General features: G+C 48.4%; 1 protein-coding gene across 1 annotated transcript in view; it reads right to left on the bottom strand.

The window, feature by feature from the left end:
- SETBP1 (SET binding protein 1) overlaps positions 1–12,413 on the bottom strand; it is a 217,755-nt gene extending 205,342 nt beyond the window's left edge. The window contains exon 1 of the mRNA XM_063958283.1: positions 11,431–12,413. The gene's annotated coding sequence lies outside the window, so the exon portion shown is untranslated. The remainder of the gene's footprint in view (positions 1–11,430) is intronic.
- Between the last annotated feature and the right edge of the window lie 3,657 nt (positions 12,414–16,070).

Here is a 16,070-nt window from a genome sequence, read left to right as displayed (position 1 = left end):
AATGCATAGTTCACAATCATGGATTCCTCTACTACCGTACAGCTCCGCTCTACCCTCACTAATCAGTTGAGCCGTCTCCTGTGCTCATTTCAGTCTTAACTAAAATCTGTAATCTCTCGGGCCCTCATTCCGAGTTGTTCGCTAGCTGCCGTTGTTCGCAGCACAGCAATCAAGCTAAAAATCTGCATTTCTGCGCATGCGTACGGGCCGCAGTACGCACGCGCGAAGTACTTTCACACAAAACTATGCAGTTTGACACAAGGTCTAGCGACGCTTTTCTGACGCTCTATTGATCGGTGAGTGATTGACAGGAAGTGGGTGCTTCTGGGTGGTAACTGACCGTTTTCAGGGAGTGTGCTAAAAAACGCAGGTGTGACAGATACAAATGCAGGTGTGCCTGGGGAAACGGGGGAGTGGCTGGCCGAACGCAGGGCGTGTTTGTGATGTCAAAGCAGGAACTAAACAGTCTGCAGTGATCGCAAGGTAGGAGTAGGTCTGCAGCTGCTCAGAAACTGCATGAACATTTTTTGGGCAGTTCTGCTAAGCTAAGATACACCCTCCAGAGGGCGGTGGCCTAGCGTTTGCACTGCTGCTAAAAGCAGCTAGCGGACGATCAACTCGGAATGAGGGCCTCTATGCGGTCATCGTTCCATCATTATTCATTCGTAGTGATTACGCCCATTCTAAAAAGAAATTCTTATCTATAGATGGTAAGCTTGCGAGCAGGGCCTCCTACCTCTATGGGGTCAATTCAATTCGGCAACTTATGAATAGCGCTGGGAATTAGCTCCCGACGCTATTCAATTCAGCTCCAGTTAAAGTCAGTGATGTCCCGTTCTCGCCGACTAAACAGGTTGAATTGTCGGGAGAATGGGCATTCTCCGACTTAACTCCCCGGCGCGAGGTTGATTCCTGACAGAATCAGCCTCGCGTCGGCCGCGAGGCAGCACTTTTGTCGGGTTTCTTCTCTCATCCCCCGGGGATGAGAGAAGAATTCCCAACAATTGCGGGTAATTAGCAGCTGAATTGAATAGCGTCAGGAGCTAATTCCCGGCGCTATTCATAAGTTGCCGAATTGAATTGACCCCTATGACTGTTTGTTATCACCCAGTTTGTGATTGTTATTTCAAATTGTAAAGCGCAACGGAATTTGCTGCGCAATATAAGAAACTGTTAATAAATAATAATCTTCTTCTTACCTACTTTCAGTCCAAATTTTGTTATGTAGCACATCACAGAGACAGCACTGAGCAAGGTGATCAACAATTTCATCGCTGCTTAATCTAAAAGCCCATTTCTGATTCCCCTGGATCTCTGTGCTACATGTGACACTGCGGACCACTCTTCTCATAGAGACACTACATTCCTTAGGTCTTCAGGTCTCTGTCTATCCTGGTTCTGGTTCTTATCCTACTTATCTAATTGCACCTTCAGTCTTCCCTTCCCTGATTCCACGTCATCTTCACTTCCTTTACAAGGTTGGTGGACCACAAGGCTAGTCTTAGGACCTCTGTTCTTCTCTATCTATACCACATCTGCTGGAAAACGAAAAAGCTTACTTGGATTGCAGTATCATATCTATGCGGATGATTCCCACATACTCTGCATTACTGCCATTTCATCTTGCATGTCCCCTCGCCATAATAAACTCAGTCTTCCAAAAATGGAGCTAATAAAAGTTCTAATTAGTCAACAAAGGTTACCAAATTGGCACCACTCTCTCTGATGACATCATAATGATCAATACCGCTCCCATTCCCAGTAACAGGACTTTTTTGGGCTACACCGGCTCTGTGGAATGCCCTTCTCCACACAATAAGACCTCTAAACCTTCATATGTTCACCTCTTCAGGAGGCTTCCAGTCAACAGGTCAAAGTATACAATGTCAACAATCATATCAACAACACAATTTCGACATGACATGTCGACAACCTCAATGTTTCTCTACATAAAGCATGTCGACATGTACAATCCCAACATTCTCAGAATGTTGACCTTGGGGTTAAGCTGCGGCACAGGAGGATTAGGGTTAGGCAGTAGGGTGTTGTAAGAGTTAGGCACTACGGAGAGGGTTAGGGATAGGGGGACTGTACTCACAGGAACACTGGCCCAACAGATGACTAGGTTAGCGACCACTGGGGACGGGTTATCGACATTCTATCATGTCGACTTTTCAGCAGTGTTGACACGATCTATGACGACCTCATCAACATTGACTTTGTATACCCTCACCTTCAGGCAGCTTATCATATTCCTAAACCACACACATAACATAAGCTATTCTACGCAATTACCTCTCATCTACACAGTTCACGCAAAACTTACATGTGTTCTTTCCATACTCAAACCACTCAAATTTCAGGCCTAAACTGCTGCCAACATCGTTGTATCACAGGATCACACAACCCAGCACTTTCTATATGTAACCCTTAACCTCACGTATCAAATTCCTATTGTCCTACAGATTGTAAGATAGCGAGCAGGGCCTTCTTGCCCCTATCAGTCAGCTTTATAATGGTCTTACCAACTCTAAAGCGGGATACGGTTGTTTCTATAGCACTAAGGTGAGTGATAATGAATTCAAACACAGAGACGCGAGAACACGTCTTCTGTGGACAGTCCACGGATGGCGTTTATTGCACTGAAGATGTATCTGGCATTGGGTATAACATCTGAGACAGGTAGCTCTTCACTCTTGTTGAACTACAAAACACAAGTATGCCATAGGTTACCTCCCACATCTACATTCAGTCAAACTAGACTTACTAATATATTTATTTTTATTATTTTTGTGCCGCCTACGGGTCCAGTATGTAATACCAACGGTCGGGATCACATGTTTCAGGAGACCGTCGCTGGAATCCCGGCTGCGGGCTCGTTACACTTCAGGCCCGGTTATATTACCCCTCGGGTGGTGATTGGGAAATCGGGGCTTTTGTCTGGATTCCGACCACGGCCATTTTGCCGGCTGTCAGGATTTCGGCATTGTTCTCCTGACCACCGGGATCCAGACAGCCGGTAAATTAACTACATCCTCTGCCTACGAGTGCCTCATTCTTCTGCCCACAAACTATTTTGGGCCCGGTACAATGATATCACTGGGGGTCACCCTCCCCACCTTCGACCCCAGCATATTCCTCCTCTGCGTGTGTCAATACGTGTCTCGCCATTGTCACATTTACCACACAGTCTATGGCGTCCGTCTGAGTGCAATGGCTGCCACATAGGTAGGACTAGGAAAGGTGTTGGTAGAGAGCAGGCAATGTTGCTGCTCCTGCTAGAAGTTGTGCCTAGCGGGCGGCGGTTCGGTTCGCCAGGCTGTTGCCTGTATGTGTGCCCGCTCCTCTTATTAGGTGGTGGTGGTGAAGGCGGTAGGAACATACGGGAATGGGCCGCTGCAGACACATGTGCAGCGTAATGATGCTGCGACATCATTTATACTAAGCAGCAAGGACCGGCCCAGGTGATGGGGGTAAATGGAGGGAGGGAGGCTGCCTTGCTAAATTAATTTTGGCCTACTTGCGTCCACGGCACGCCGTGATAGTCAGCGGCTGGCGCAGTAAGTTTATACATCAGACTTAGGGGCCGTGGCCCCTCTGAAACTCAGGTACAGGGACAGGTGAGCCCTTTGTACCCCCTGTCACTGGGCAGATACTCCTTATACTGAGATGTGCAGAACACTGAAGGGAGGGAATGTGCATGCACAGGATGAATATAGCAAGGTTGTGTTCTTGCAAAGGTGACTTTGCCAGACCGCAACAAAGACACGTATGAGCCTATCGTTGGGGTATAGGCATTGTGAGTTCTCCACAAATGGTGCAAAAAACACACTGATCACTTCTGATTAGCCGATACCTCCCACTGATACTACATAAACTATTAGTATGGCTAGGGCAATATAGGCTATTCAATTGCTTATAGCCCCCATCTAAACTGCAATGGAGCTACTCAATTGTTTGTTTGACCAACCCCATATGCTGGTTGTGACGGCCGCATTCTCGTGCAAGAGTGCACAGGATTAGCCACATCAAGGGGCTTCTCCTGTGCTCAAAGCCAGGCGTGCTGCAACTGTAAGCCCGAACTTCTCATGGGTTTCCTCAGGAGGGTGCGAGCAGAAACCCACAGCCTCGGGGCTGGTAGCCCAAAATAGCCGAAATAGCTCTGGGCCACTTTAGTTGGAAATAGATTCTCTCCAACAACGGAATCGTCCCCACAGAGTCTTGCGAACATGACAATTTAGTGAAGTACTGTATTACGTGAAAACTTGAATAGGGACAAAAACGGTCATAAAGACAATCTGTTAAATAAAATTGAATAACCAATTTGTCCTAATGACCGAATTTGTCTGTTTTCCAGTGATTGGGGGTAAATGGGCGATTGTCATTTGCACCGATACATAACCAGATTTTTATTCCAACCAGCCAGATTGGACCGATAATTGTATAGTGTGTACCCAGCATTTACCACTAAAGGGCCCTACACACTGGCAGATAACACTGCACGATGGGTGGTCTTCTGTTTGCCGGCGGTCGGGCTCCCGGCGCTCAGTATACCGGTGCCGGGAGCCCGACAGCCGGCATACCGACAATTATTTTCCCTCGTGGGGGTCCACGACCCCCATAGAGGGAGAATAAAATAGTGTGGCGCGCGTAGCGCGCCACCGTGCCCGTAGCGTGGCGAGCGCAGCGAGCCCGCAAGGGGCTCATTTGCGCTCGCCAAGCTGTCGGTAAGCCGGCGGTCGGGCTCCCGGCGCCGGGATGCTGGTCGCCGGGAGCCCGACCGCCGGCCAGCCGTAGTGAACCCCTGCACGATATGAACGTTCTCGTTTATTAATGAACGAGAACTCGTTCATATCGTGCAGTGTGTAGGCACCAACAATGAACGATGCGTGGCCCCGCGCTCGTTTATCTTTGGTGACCCATCGCTTATGCATGCAGGCCAATATGGACGAGATTGTCCATATTAGCATGCATTTATATGCGCCGGGGGGAGTGAAGAAACTTCACTCCCCCCGTCATCTCCCCCCTGCCGCCGGGTCGCCGTATCGGCGGTCAGCCAGCTCATCGGCGGGTCGCCCAGTCTGTAGGGCCCCTAACACTGTCAGGCCACATCTTATATTGCAGATGCGACTGTTTTACCCTGGAGAGATCCTGGTGCATACTGTATGCTACCCTTGTAGAGCTGTATCCTACATTACATGTGACATATGTTGTACAATGGCCCCACAAGTCGGTTGGCCAAAGCTGCACTTGTGAGAGCAGAATTACAGAGTTAACGCCACCCTCCCCCAGCTAAAAATCACTACAGCTTATAACTAAGCCACAAAGCCTCATCTGCCTACTTCAAAGTGGTCAGCTTTAACCAGATGTAACTGGTCATGTCATTGTTGTACTAAAAAGAACTCATCCAGATTGGTTTAGACCTATTAGATTTCAATAGGTCATGAGGGTTTCCTACAGCACAATTACACCACAAGAGGACCAAACAGTATATTCAGCCACTTTGAGATTTAGCCAAAAGAACTGCTAAATGTGCTTAATAATAATAATAATAATAATAATAATAATAATAATAATAATAATAATAATATTAGCCAACTTTGGCCTCTTCTCCACATAATCACACATGGATTGATTCTACTTTGCCGAGTTACCCTATTGCACACAATACAGTAATAGATCAGACAAACTTTCAGAGGATCCCAAATGTGGTCCTCAAGGCACCCCGACAGTACAGGTTTTAGGAATACCCCTGTTTGTGCACAGATGGTATAATTCCACTAAAGGAGCCTACACACTGGGCGATATCTTGAAAGATATGAACAATATCGTTCATATCTTTCAGTGTGGATGCATCAACGATGAACGATGTGCGTGCCCGCAATCGTTCATCGTTGATACATGCCAGTCAATTTGGATGATATAGATGTATGTACTCTCATATCGTCCAAATTGACCATCGATATCATCCAGTGTGTAGGTAAAATCGACAGTCGATAATATCGATGGACGAAAACATTGCCCAGTTTGTAGGCCCCTTAAATGAGGTACTAATTAAGTCACCTGTGCATGGATAGCCGTAAAACCTGGACTGTTGGGGCCTTGAGGACCACGTTTGGGAACCACGGCAGCACATCCTTGTTTTGGTCTAGACAGCAGCCATGTTACCATAACACATAAACAGCAACAACAACGCTGTAAAGTAATAGAGCTGGGGGAAAAAAAACGCTTTACATTACTTCCACTTGAGGAAAATGCAAGTTCTCCTTGTGATAAAATAAATATAGGTCTGTTCAGCCCCGTTGTTTAAACCAGTCTACAATTAGGCTTGCTGGCACCGAAAGAGTTATTTTAAACAATTCATGCTTTAAATTGATAACGTGTTAATAACAATAAGTGTTCTTCTTGGCAGGAACCAGACTTCAGCAACTTGAAAAAACATCAGCAAAAATTATTTATTTCCCCTCCTTGGCTGGAAAGAAAATGGAGTTTCTTGGCATAAAACGTACTCTGAAGACTTCTGGTTTCAATTACATCTATTGAGACGAAGGGGGGAAATGTGGCAAATCCATCAGAGGCCAGGCATCTAGGAATATGGGGTATAGATGTGACCACGGTTTCCCAAAGTAAAATGAATTTGCTTGTGGAACCGTTGTGGCACATCATGCAAAGGGTTGCAGATAGCAGCCAAACACACATGATATAGGTAGACAAGCTTGCCCCATTGCCAATGGAACTTTGGTTACAGATTCTAAACTCCTTGAGAACTCAACGAATGGCCCATTTGTCCCTCGGCATTTAGGAGTGCCAAAAAATACATCTCAAAGACTACAATAATAAGCAAGCGATTATAGTAGCTTCGGCCACAAATTGCTAAACTGTGCTCATTCAGGACTTGGCAATCCTTCCGAAACATTCACAGCCACAACAACCGGTAAAAATGAAGACAAGCCAACTTGGCCCACCATTTGGCATATGGTAAAAAAATGTTCTAATCTTTATACCTGTCCATCAAAAAGTATCAACAGATCTTCAAGTGTACTGGTCATCAGACATAGCAGAAGTGGTCATTTTGTGGGCACCACCAAAATGCTGCGGAGTAATTCTGTAGGCTCTAGCGACCAAACTGAGGCATGAGGTGACGACACATATGCCTCGTGCCTAAATGATGTCACATGATCTTAGTGAATTGTTAAGCTGCATTCTCCTATATTTTGGCCAGTCCTCACTGGCTGCAGTCAACCGGTATCTGTTCACGGGGGGTGGGGTGGGGGGCATTCCTATGCACCTTGCCCAAATTCCATTTTTCACTTGGGTAGAATGCACAGTGAGGTAAAGGCCAACAAAGTCCCAGGGAAAACGAGTTGCTGTACCAAATATATCGTTACCGAGTTCACTAACCTCTCTGCTCCAACAGGTCCATGAAACTATACTACCTGACACCACTACCCACGTGCCACTTCATCCACCATGCCAGCGCCCACAGATACAACCTTTCGTACTCCAGGGACCTGCGGACACTATAAAAAGGAACGGGGCATAAAAATAAAAGCGAAACACAATGGGGGTCATTCCGAGTTGTTCGCTCGCAAGCTGCTTTTAGCAGCTTGTCACACGCTAAGCCGCCGCCTACTGGGAGTGAATCTTAGCTTATCAAAATTGCGAACGAAAGATTCGCAATATTGCGAAAATACTTCTCTGTGCAGTTTCTGAGTAGCTCGAGACTTACTCTGCCAGTGCGATCAGTTCAGTGCTTGTCGTTCCTGGTTTGACGTCACAAACACTCCCAGCGTTCGCCCAGACACTCCTCCGTTTCTCCAGCCACTCCCGCGTTTTTCCCAGAAACTGTAGCGTTTTTTCGCACACACCCATAAAATGGCCTGTTTCCGCCCAGAAACACCCACTTCCAGTCAATCACATTACGATCACCAGAACGAAGAAAAAAACCTCGTAATGCCGTGAGTTAAAAACCTAACTGCATAGCAAATTTACTTGGCGCAGTCGCACTGCGGGCATTGCGCATGCGCATTAGCGACTAATCGCTCCGTTGCGGAAAAAAAATACCGAGCGAACAACTCGGAATGACCCCCAATATCTGAATTTACAGCCGTCTGGGTCATGGTAAACCAATAGATCTGGGGATCTGATGCATTATTTTTACAGCTGTCAAATTTAATGAAACACATTCATTTTGGACACAAAATCCATAATAATTTCATGTCTGCCACAGCTCCGAGCACTCCTCCCGATGATTTATCTGCAGGACCACAGTCTTTCCAGAAAAAGAAGTAGTGCTGGATCTCTGCTCACCTAGTGGATTTGCAGGGTTACTATTACACATGTATACCTAGGATTACCCCCAAATATTTGAGGGCTACATACGTGTCTAGGCATGGCATTTTTCACTCACATGGGTAGGTATCTGGGCCACCCCCAGTTATTTCACCAAGCTGGCTCCCGTGTATGTTTATATTCATATAGAGAGGGGGGCGGGGGGGGGGGGGGGGGGGGGGTTGTAGATTATACAGATACGTTATGCCAAGAACATCTCCTAAATTCACTCAGTTGTCACTTTGCAAACAAGGACGGTTGGTCCCCAGGGCACCCAGGAGGCTGGTGTGAGCGCAGCCTTCCCTATACATGCATCCAGACTAGTGTCACAGACGCTGACCAGGTCAAAGGCCAAACTAAGATCAATTTCCTATTTATCACAATACCCAACAATAAACAGATCAGAGATTAGACACAAGACTGCATCATATGCACCATTCCCAGAGGAGGTACCACGCTAGGACTACTGCCGCCTGAAGCAGGAGATGAGGAGGATTCTGTGTTGTCAGTGTGGAGCCGGAGGAAGGGGGGGGGGGGGGGGGTGTAACTGTGCACCTTAGGGGAGTCTGGGGGCTGGTCAGACCACATGGAAGGCAAACACAAACCCAGCAGGGACACAGCCCCTGGGAGCGGAGAGATATAAGTGGTGTCTTGTCAGTTGTTTTTGCAGACTGGCCTTAACATCAGAGCATGATCCTTGCGCACGTTGAGGTTTTGCTTTACCTCCACAGGATGCTCTGCCACCACAAGGGTAAAAATCAGAGGGGGAGGGGAGTGAGCTGCCCCCCTTTCCTGGCAGGGCCCGAGCTTCTCCACAGGATACCAATAATAAACTCTCTCTCTGCCTTGTGAGAGCCTCACATCAACAGTAAGATTATCAGTACACTTTACTGCCAGCGGAAACCAATAGGAAATCCTTGTCACAGCTGCTGTCTGTAATTCATATAGATAGATCTCTGTGGATGTAAAGGCAAAACCTTGTTAAACAAAGCCACGTAATGAGCGGCTGACACATGTAAGCAGGTCTGCAACCACCACATGACATGACCCAGATCCTGCCCAAAAACCAGACTGGACAGGGAGGCTGCTGGATCCCCCGAATCTGCAGAAAGAATAAGCTGCCTGTGGGGAGGTTATGTTACTATTACTCAGACATTGCAGAAACTATTTACAGAACAAACCTGCCTCAGGGTCTTCTGAGATAGATAGATAGATAGATAGATAGATAGATAGATAGATAGATAGATAGATAGATAGATGTGACTATCTATCTATCTATCTAAGTACATGTATCTAGCCAGCGAGGTTATATACCCTTGCCACCTGCCCTGACTCCATGCTGGGAGAGAAGCAGAACCAATCAGCAGGCAGTGATATACAGGATGACTGGAGACTCAGACATGCAGGGATTAATGATACAGTAGCACAGCTAGCTCATAAACACAGGGACAAGGTCTGGCTAACAGGAGTATAAGGAAACATTTACTGGCAGGTCTACACACAGGTTATGGAAAGCAGGGAAAGCTCACCCCTGACCCACACATGATATACTAATAAGCCATATACACACCTATACACTAATAAGCCATATACACACATGATACACTAATAAGCCATATACACACACACCTATACACTAATAAGCCATATACACACATGATACACTAATAAGCCATATACACACGCCTATACACTAATAAGCCATATACACACGCCTATACACTAATAAGCCATATACACACCTATACACTAATAAGCCATATACACACCTATACACTAATAAGCCATATACACACCTATACACTAACAAGCCATATACACACCTATACACTAACAAGCCATATACACACCTATACACTAACAAGCCATATACACACCTATACACTAACAAGCCATATACACACTAACAAGCCATATACACACCTATACACTAACAAGCCATATACACACCTATACACTAACAAGCCATATACACACCTATACACTAACAAGCCATATACACACCTATACACTAATAAGCCATATACACCCCCATGATACACTAAGCCATACACACCTATACACTAATAAGCCATATACACACATGATACACTAATAAGCCATATACACACACCTATACACTAATAAGCCATATACACACACGATACACTAATAAGCCATATACACACATGATACACTAATAAGCCATATACACACACCTATACACTAATAAGCCATATACACACGCCTATACACTAATAAGCCATATACACACACCTATACAATAATAAGCCATATACACACACCTATACACTAATAAGCCATATACACACACCTATACACTAATAAGCCATATACACACACCTATACACTAATAAGCCATATACACACACATGATACACTAATAAGCCATATACACACACCTATACACTATAGGAGCACATATGGCCTCTTCCCTGTGACAGGAATTACAGAGAAGCCTCAGGCCATAACCTGCAGCCTCCAGACACACAGGACCTCTCCTGCAGGGACTGGCCCCCGGACCAGGGAAACCCCAGATGACCTTGGACAGTCCCCACACACACAACCTGCACTTCTCAATCAGAAGCCAACTAGAACCACAGCACCAACCAGCGAGCTGGGGGTAACCCGCTCTCCCGACAGAGATCAGTGTAGCAATGGCCGGCAGCTGCTGCAGAACCTCATGGAAAGCTGCAGCTGTCACTCCATGTCACCATTACTGACAGCTGCAGTTCCTGACAGACTCTCCGGCAGATCCCAGGACCAACCACACACACAGGGGGCATTCAATACAAGGGGGACCCCAATACAGTGCCAAGGGGGGCCCCAATACAGTGCCAAGGGGGGCCCCAATACAGTGCCAAGGGGGGCCCCAATACAGTGCCAAGGGGGGCCCCAATACAGTGCCAAGGGGGGCCCCAATACAGTGCCAAGGGGCGCCCCCACAGCGTGCCAGGGGGACCCCAATACAGTGCCAGGGGGATCCTCACAGCTTGCCAGGGGGACCCCAATACAGTGCCAGGGAGACCCCAATACAGTGCCAGGGAGACCCCCACAGCGCCAGTGCCCCCCTATCCCCACAATCCCTGCAGCACGTACCCGTCCTCCAGGCTGGGAGAGCGCTCAGATCCCGGGCTCTGCGGCAGTGCCATGATCATGTGTCACATAGGAACCGACGGGGAAAATGGCGGCTCCACGAGTCCAGGACTCGCACAGGAGGCACAAAAATCCACGTCCAGGGAGAGCAGAGAGAATCCGGGCGGGAGAAGGGTGGTGGGGTGATGGGGTAGGGTGGTAGGTGAGGCTGGGGTGTTATCCTGGGAAGGCTCCGCTGATGGCTGCTGTGTAATCAGCCGGCTCCCGGGGCTGGGGATAACGCTGCGGCTCCCGGGCTGGATACAGTGTTGCCGCTCTCCAGGCTGGATAGAACGTTGGCGCTCCCGGATAGAACGTTGATGCTGCTGGATAGAACGTTGAGGCTGCTGGATAGAACGTTGGCGCTGCTGGATAGAACGTTGGCGCTGCTGGATAGAACGTTGAGGCTGCTGGATAGAACGTTGGCGCTGCTGGATAGAACGTTGAGGTTCCCGGATAGAACGTTGAGGCTCCTGCGCTTGATACAATGTTCCAGCTCCCTGGGCTGGGTACAATGTTGCAGCTGCGGCTCCCGGGCAGGGTACAGTGTTGCAGCTGCGGCTCCCGGGCAGGGTACAGTGTTGCAGCTCCCCCGGCTGGGTACAGTGTTGCAGCTCCCTGGGCTGGATACAATGTTGCAGCTGCGGCTCCCGGGCAGGGTACAGTGTTGCAGCTCCCCCGGCTGGGTACAATGTTGCAGCTCCCCCGGCTGGGTACAGTGTTGCAGCTCCCCCGGCTGGATACAGTGTTGCGGCTCCCGGGCTGGGCACAGCGTTGCAGCTCCCCCGGCTGGATACAGTGTTGCGGCTGCGGCTCCCCCCGCCTCTCGCTGTCTCCGATCCCTGATCCAGATACTGTAATGTATCACAAAATGTCCGCTCCGCCCGTCTAATGAGATCCGGCCATCCCCCTCCCGCCTGTGTCCCTCTCCCGTGTGTGTGAGTCTCTCCCCCGCCTGCTCCGTGTGTCTGTCCCCCCCCTTCCCCAGTCCTGCAGTAGCGAGCAGCAGATGCTAATGAGGCGGCAGGGCCGGGTTACTGCACTCAGCACTGCCACTACCTGACACTACACGGCCTGCGTGGGAGGGGGCTCAGTCCCACTCGTTTATTCAGCGCCGTTTCCAGGGTTCAGGCTGCCAGATGTTATGTCTGAGGGGCAAATCTATTAGGCGAGGCCAGATTGGGGCCCTGGGGGTCTCACATGTAGTGTAAACAGAGGGAAGGCACATGGGAGGCGTGCTGTAGCTGTGGCAGAGCTCCCAGGGGCACTTCTGTGTCTACATATGGGGACTGGCCAGCAGCAGCCTAAAGCATGCCACACATGATCTAATATACTGCTGCTGGGGGAGTGCGTGGTACCCCAAATGCCAGAGACGCCTGATGAAGGTCTTTTAAATATGATTGGGCTAATCTAGATTGCCACAAGTGCCTCTGCAACCTGTAAGTGGTGGCCACATGATGACATGGTTCGTTAGCTAGGAGACTGCCGGTCACATAACTACATCCCATCTTCACATATGCCCAATAAAGATCCTGTTCAGGAGTATTACGATGTTTGTACCCAGCGACATGGCGTGGGACGGGGCCGGCTTCGGCAAGTGCATACACACTTACTGGTAACGATATGCATTCAGCAGCATGGCTCTCGCTAGGGGATGCAGATAATTTCCCCGACTGACAGGATCCCAGCGGTCGAAATACCGACGCCAGAATCCCGGCAGCCGTTTAAATGCCGGCCCGGAATCCCCACTTGGGTGCTGGTCCTCGCCACCACCCGAGGAGGAATAGATTAGTGTGGCGACGTAAGGTCGCCACTGGGCCCGAAGCGTGGCGAGGGGACATGCTGCACTCCAGATCGTGATTCCGACTGGTATTTCAACCGCCGGGATCCCAACAGTAGGGATTTCATACTGAATCCCTCACTAGTCGTGCACACTCCCCAGCGACATAGTGGGTACACACTAGACGATGTTCCCGATATGTCAGTCCGATCCCCCAGATCGGACGACATATTGGGGGTCATTCCGAGTTGATCACTAGCTGCTTTCGTTCGCTGTGCAGCGATTAGGCACAAAAAAGGCACTTATGCACATGCGTATGCGGCGCAATGCGCACGCGCATCGTACTATTACAACGAACGTTGTAGTTTCACACAAGGTCTAGCGAAGCTTTTCAGTCGCACTGCTGACCGCAGAGTGATTGACAGGAAGAGGGCGTTTCTGGGTGTCAACTGACCGTTTTCAGGGAGTGTTCGAAAAAACGCAGGGCGTGTTCGTGACGTCATAATAGGAACTGAACAGTCTGAAGTGATTGCAAGCGCTGAGTAGGTCTGAAGCTACTCTGAAACTGCACAAAATTATTTTGTAGCCGCTCTGCGATCCTTTCGTTCGCACTTCTGCTAAGCTAAAATACACTCCCACTGGGCGGCGGCATAGCGTTTGCATGGCTGCTAAAAACTGCTAGCGAGCGAACTACTCGGAATGACCCCCGTTGTCTGATGTGTCACAGTGACAAGGTAAACGGATGACGTGGAGGCTCCACACTGCTTTCAAAGAACTATTTTGTTTTTTCGGTTTCCCCTTAGACAGATTGTGGAGACCCTTATGTAATTAGTGTAAGGTTTCTTGTTCGCCAGCTTGCCCTTTTGCCACTTCTACGCACCTCACACACTTTTGTGAAATAAAAACATTCTTAGGTGGAATTGAATTCAGCACGAGGGACTCAATGTGTCGTTTCCCGAGTGGCACCTTGTGTCCATCCCATAGAGATGTACAGGAAAACTTGCACTGTACTGTCATTGGCTGATACTGTATGTGCACAGCTGGGTAACATTGCAAGCTAAATTTAAATCCCCCCATACTGTCCACGCTGGCTGGCAAGGTTGCAGTGCAGATGCACCGCTATGTCTGATGTATGTACAGGCTCCACTGCTGCCCAGTGGCAAACACAGGGTTTCTAATCACAAGGGTTTTTCACATGTTACATTTTGTGATCAAAGCAATAATAATGAAAAATAAAAAAATGTTGCAATGAGTTGCACCGCCAGTGCATCCTTTAGAAGCTCCAGAGACACACACTGTAGCCTGTGCATGGTGTCATGCGTATGGTGTTGTGACGTCGGACGTTCAGTAGCAGGACTTGCACCGGGTGCATTTGTGCCCTGTTATGATTCTACCTGTCGCAGTGGACCTTACAATCTATATTCCCTATTTCAAAGACACACATACACATTAGGGTTAATGTTTTGCCAGCAGACATAACCTACCAGTCTGTTCTTGTAGAGCGGGCAAAAATTGGGGCACCTGGAGGAAACACAAGGGAGAACATACACACTCCGCACCAATCATCCATGATCAGGAATTCATTTAATCACCTCAGTGCTGTCAGGCAGCAATGCTAACCACTAAACCAACAATGCTGCTCACTTTTTTTTGTGTGAATTTGTGCCAGTTGTCTAAGTGTTATGTACTGATTTACTGCAGGTTAGCTTTTTACTTACTTGCCCCTCTGCTCACCAGATATTCCTGCAAATACCCATCAGCTATAACCACACAAGTACACCCCCCCTTTTTGAGTTTTTTTTTTTTTTTGCACATTCCGATCAACCTGCCAGCTTTTTCTTTATCTACACCCTCTGTTTGACAGATTTTTCCTCACATGCCCCTCTGCTCACCAGATTTCCCCTCACATACTCCTCTACTCACCAGGTTTTCCCTTACATACCCTTCTGCTCACCATATTTTCCATTACATACCCCTCTGCTCACCATATTTTCCATCACATGCCCCTCTGCTCACCAGATTTTCCATCACATGCCCCTCTGCTCACCAGATTTTCCATCACATGCCCCTCTGCTCACCAGATTTTCCATCACATGCCCCTCTGCTCACCGGATTTTCCCTCACATACTCCTCTGCTCACCAGATTTTCCATCACATGCCCCTCTGCTCACCAGATTTTCCATCACATACCCCTCTGCTCACCAGATTTTCCATCACATACACCTCTGCTCACCAGATTTTCCATCACATACCCCTCTGCTCACCAGATTTTCCATCACATACCCCTCTGCTCACCAGATTTCCCTCACATACCCCTCTGCTCACCAGATTTTCCCTCACATGCCCCTCTGCTCACCAGATTTTCCATCACATGCCCCTCTGCTGACCAGATTTTCCCTCACATACCCCTCTGCTCACCAGATTTTCCATCACATACCCCTCTGCTCACCAGATTTTCCCTCACATACCCCTCTGCTCAGCAGATTTTCCATCACATACCCCTCTGCTCACCAGATTTTCCATCACATACCCCTCTGCTCACCAGATTTCCCACACATACCCCTCTGCTCACCAGATTTTCCATCACATGCCCCTCTGCTCACCAGATTTTCCATCACATGCCCCTCTGCTCACCAGATTTTCCATCACATGCCCCTCTGCTCACCGGATTTTCCATCACATGCCCCTCTGCTCACCGGATTTTCCCTCACATACTCCTCTGCTCACCAGATTTTCCATCACATGCCCCTCTGCTCACCAGATTTTCCCTCACATACCCCTCTGCTCACCAGATTTTCCCTCACATACCCCTCTGCTCACCAGA

This window comes from Pseudophryne corroboree, chromosome 1 (genome assembly GCF_028390025.1).
Source record: "Pseudophryne corroboree isolate aPseCor3 chromosome 1, aPseCor3.hap2, whole genome shotgun sequence".
Classification (NCBI taxonomy): Eukaryota; Metazoa; Chordata; class Amphibia; order Anura; family Myobatrachidae; genus Pseudophryne; species Pseudophryne corroboree.
The sequence above is the reverse complement of the archived record's forward strand: the minus strand, read 5'-3'. Positions and strand labels throughout refer to the sequence as shown.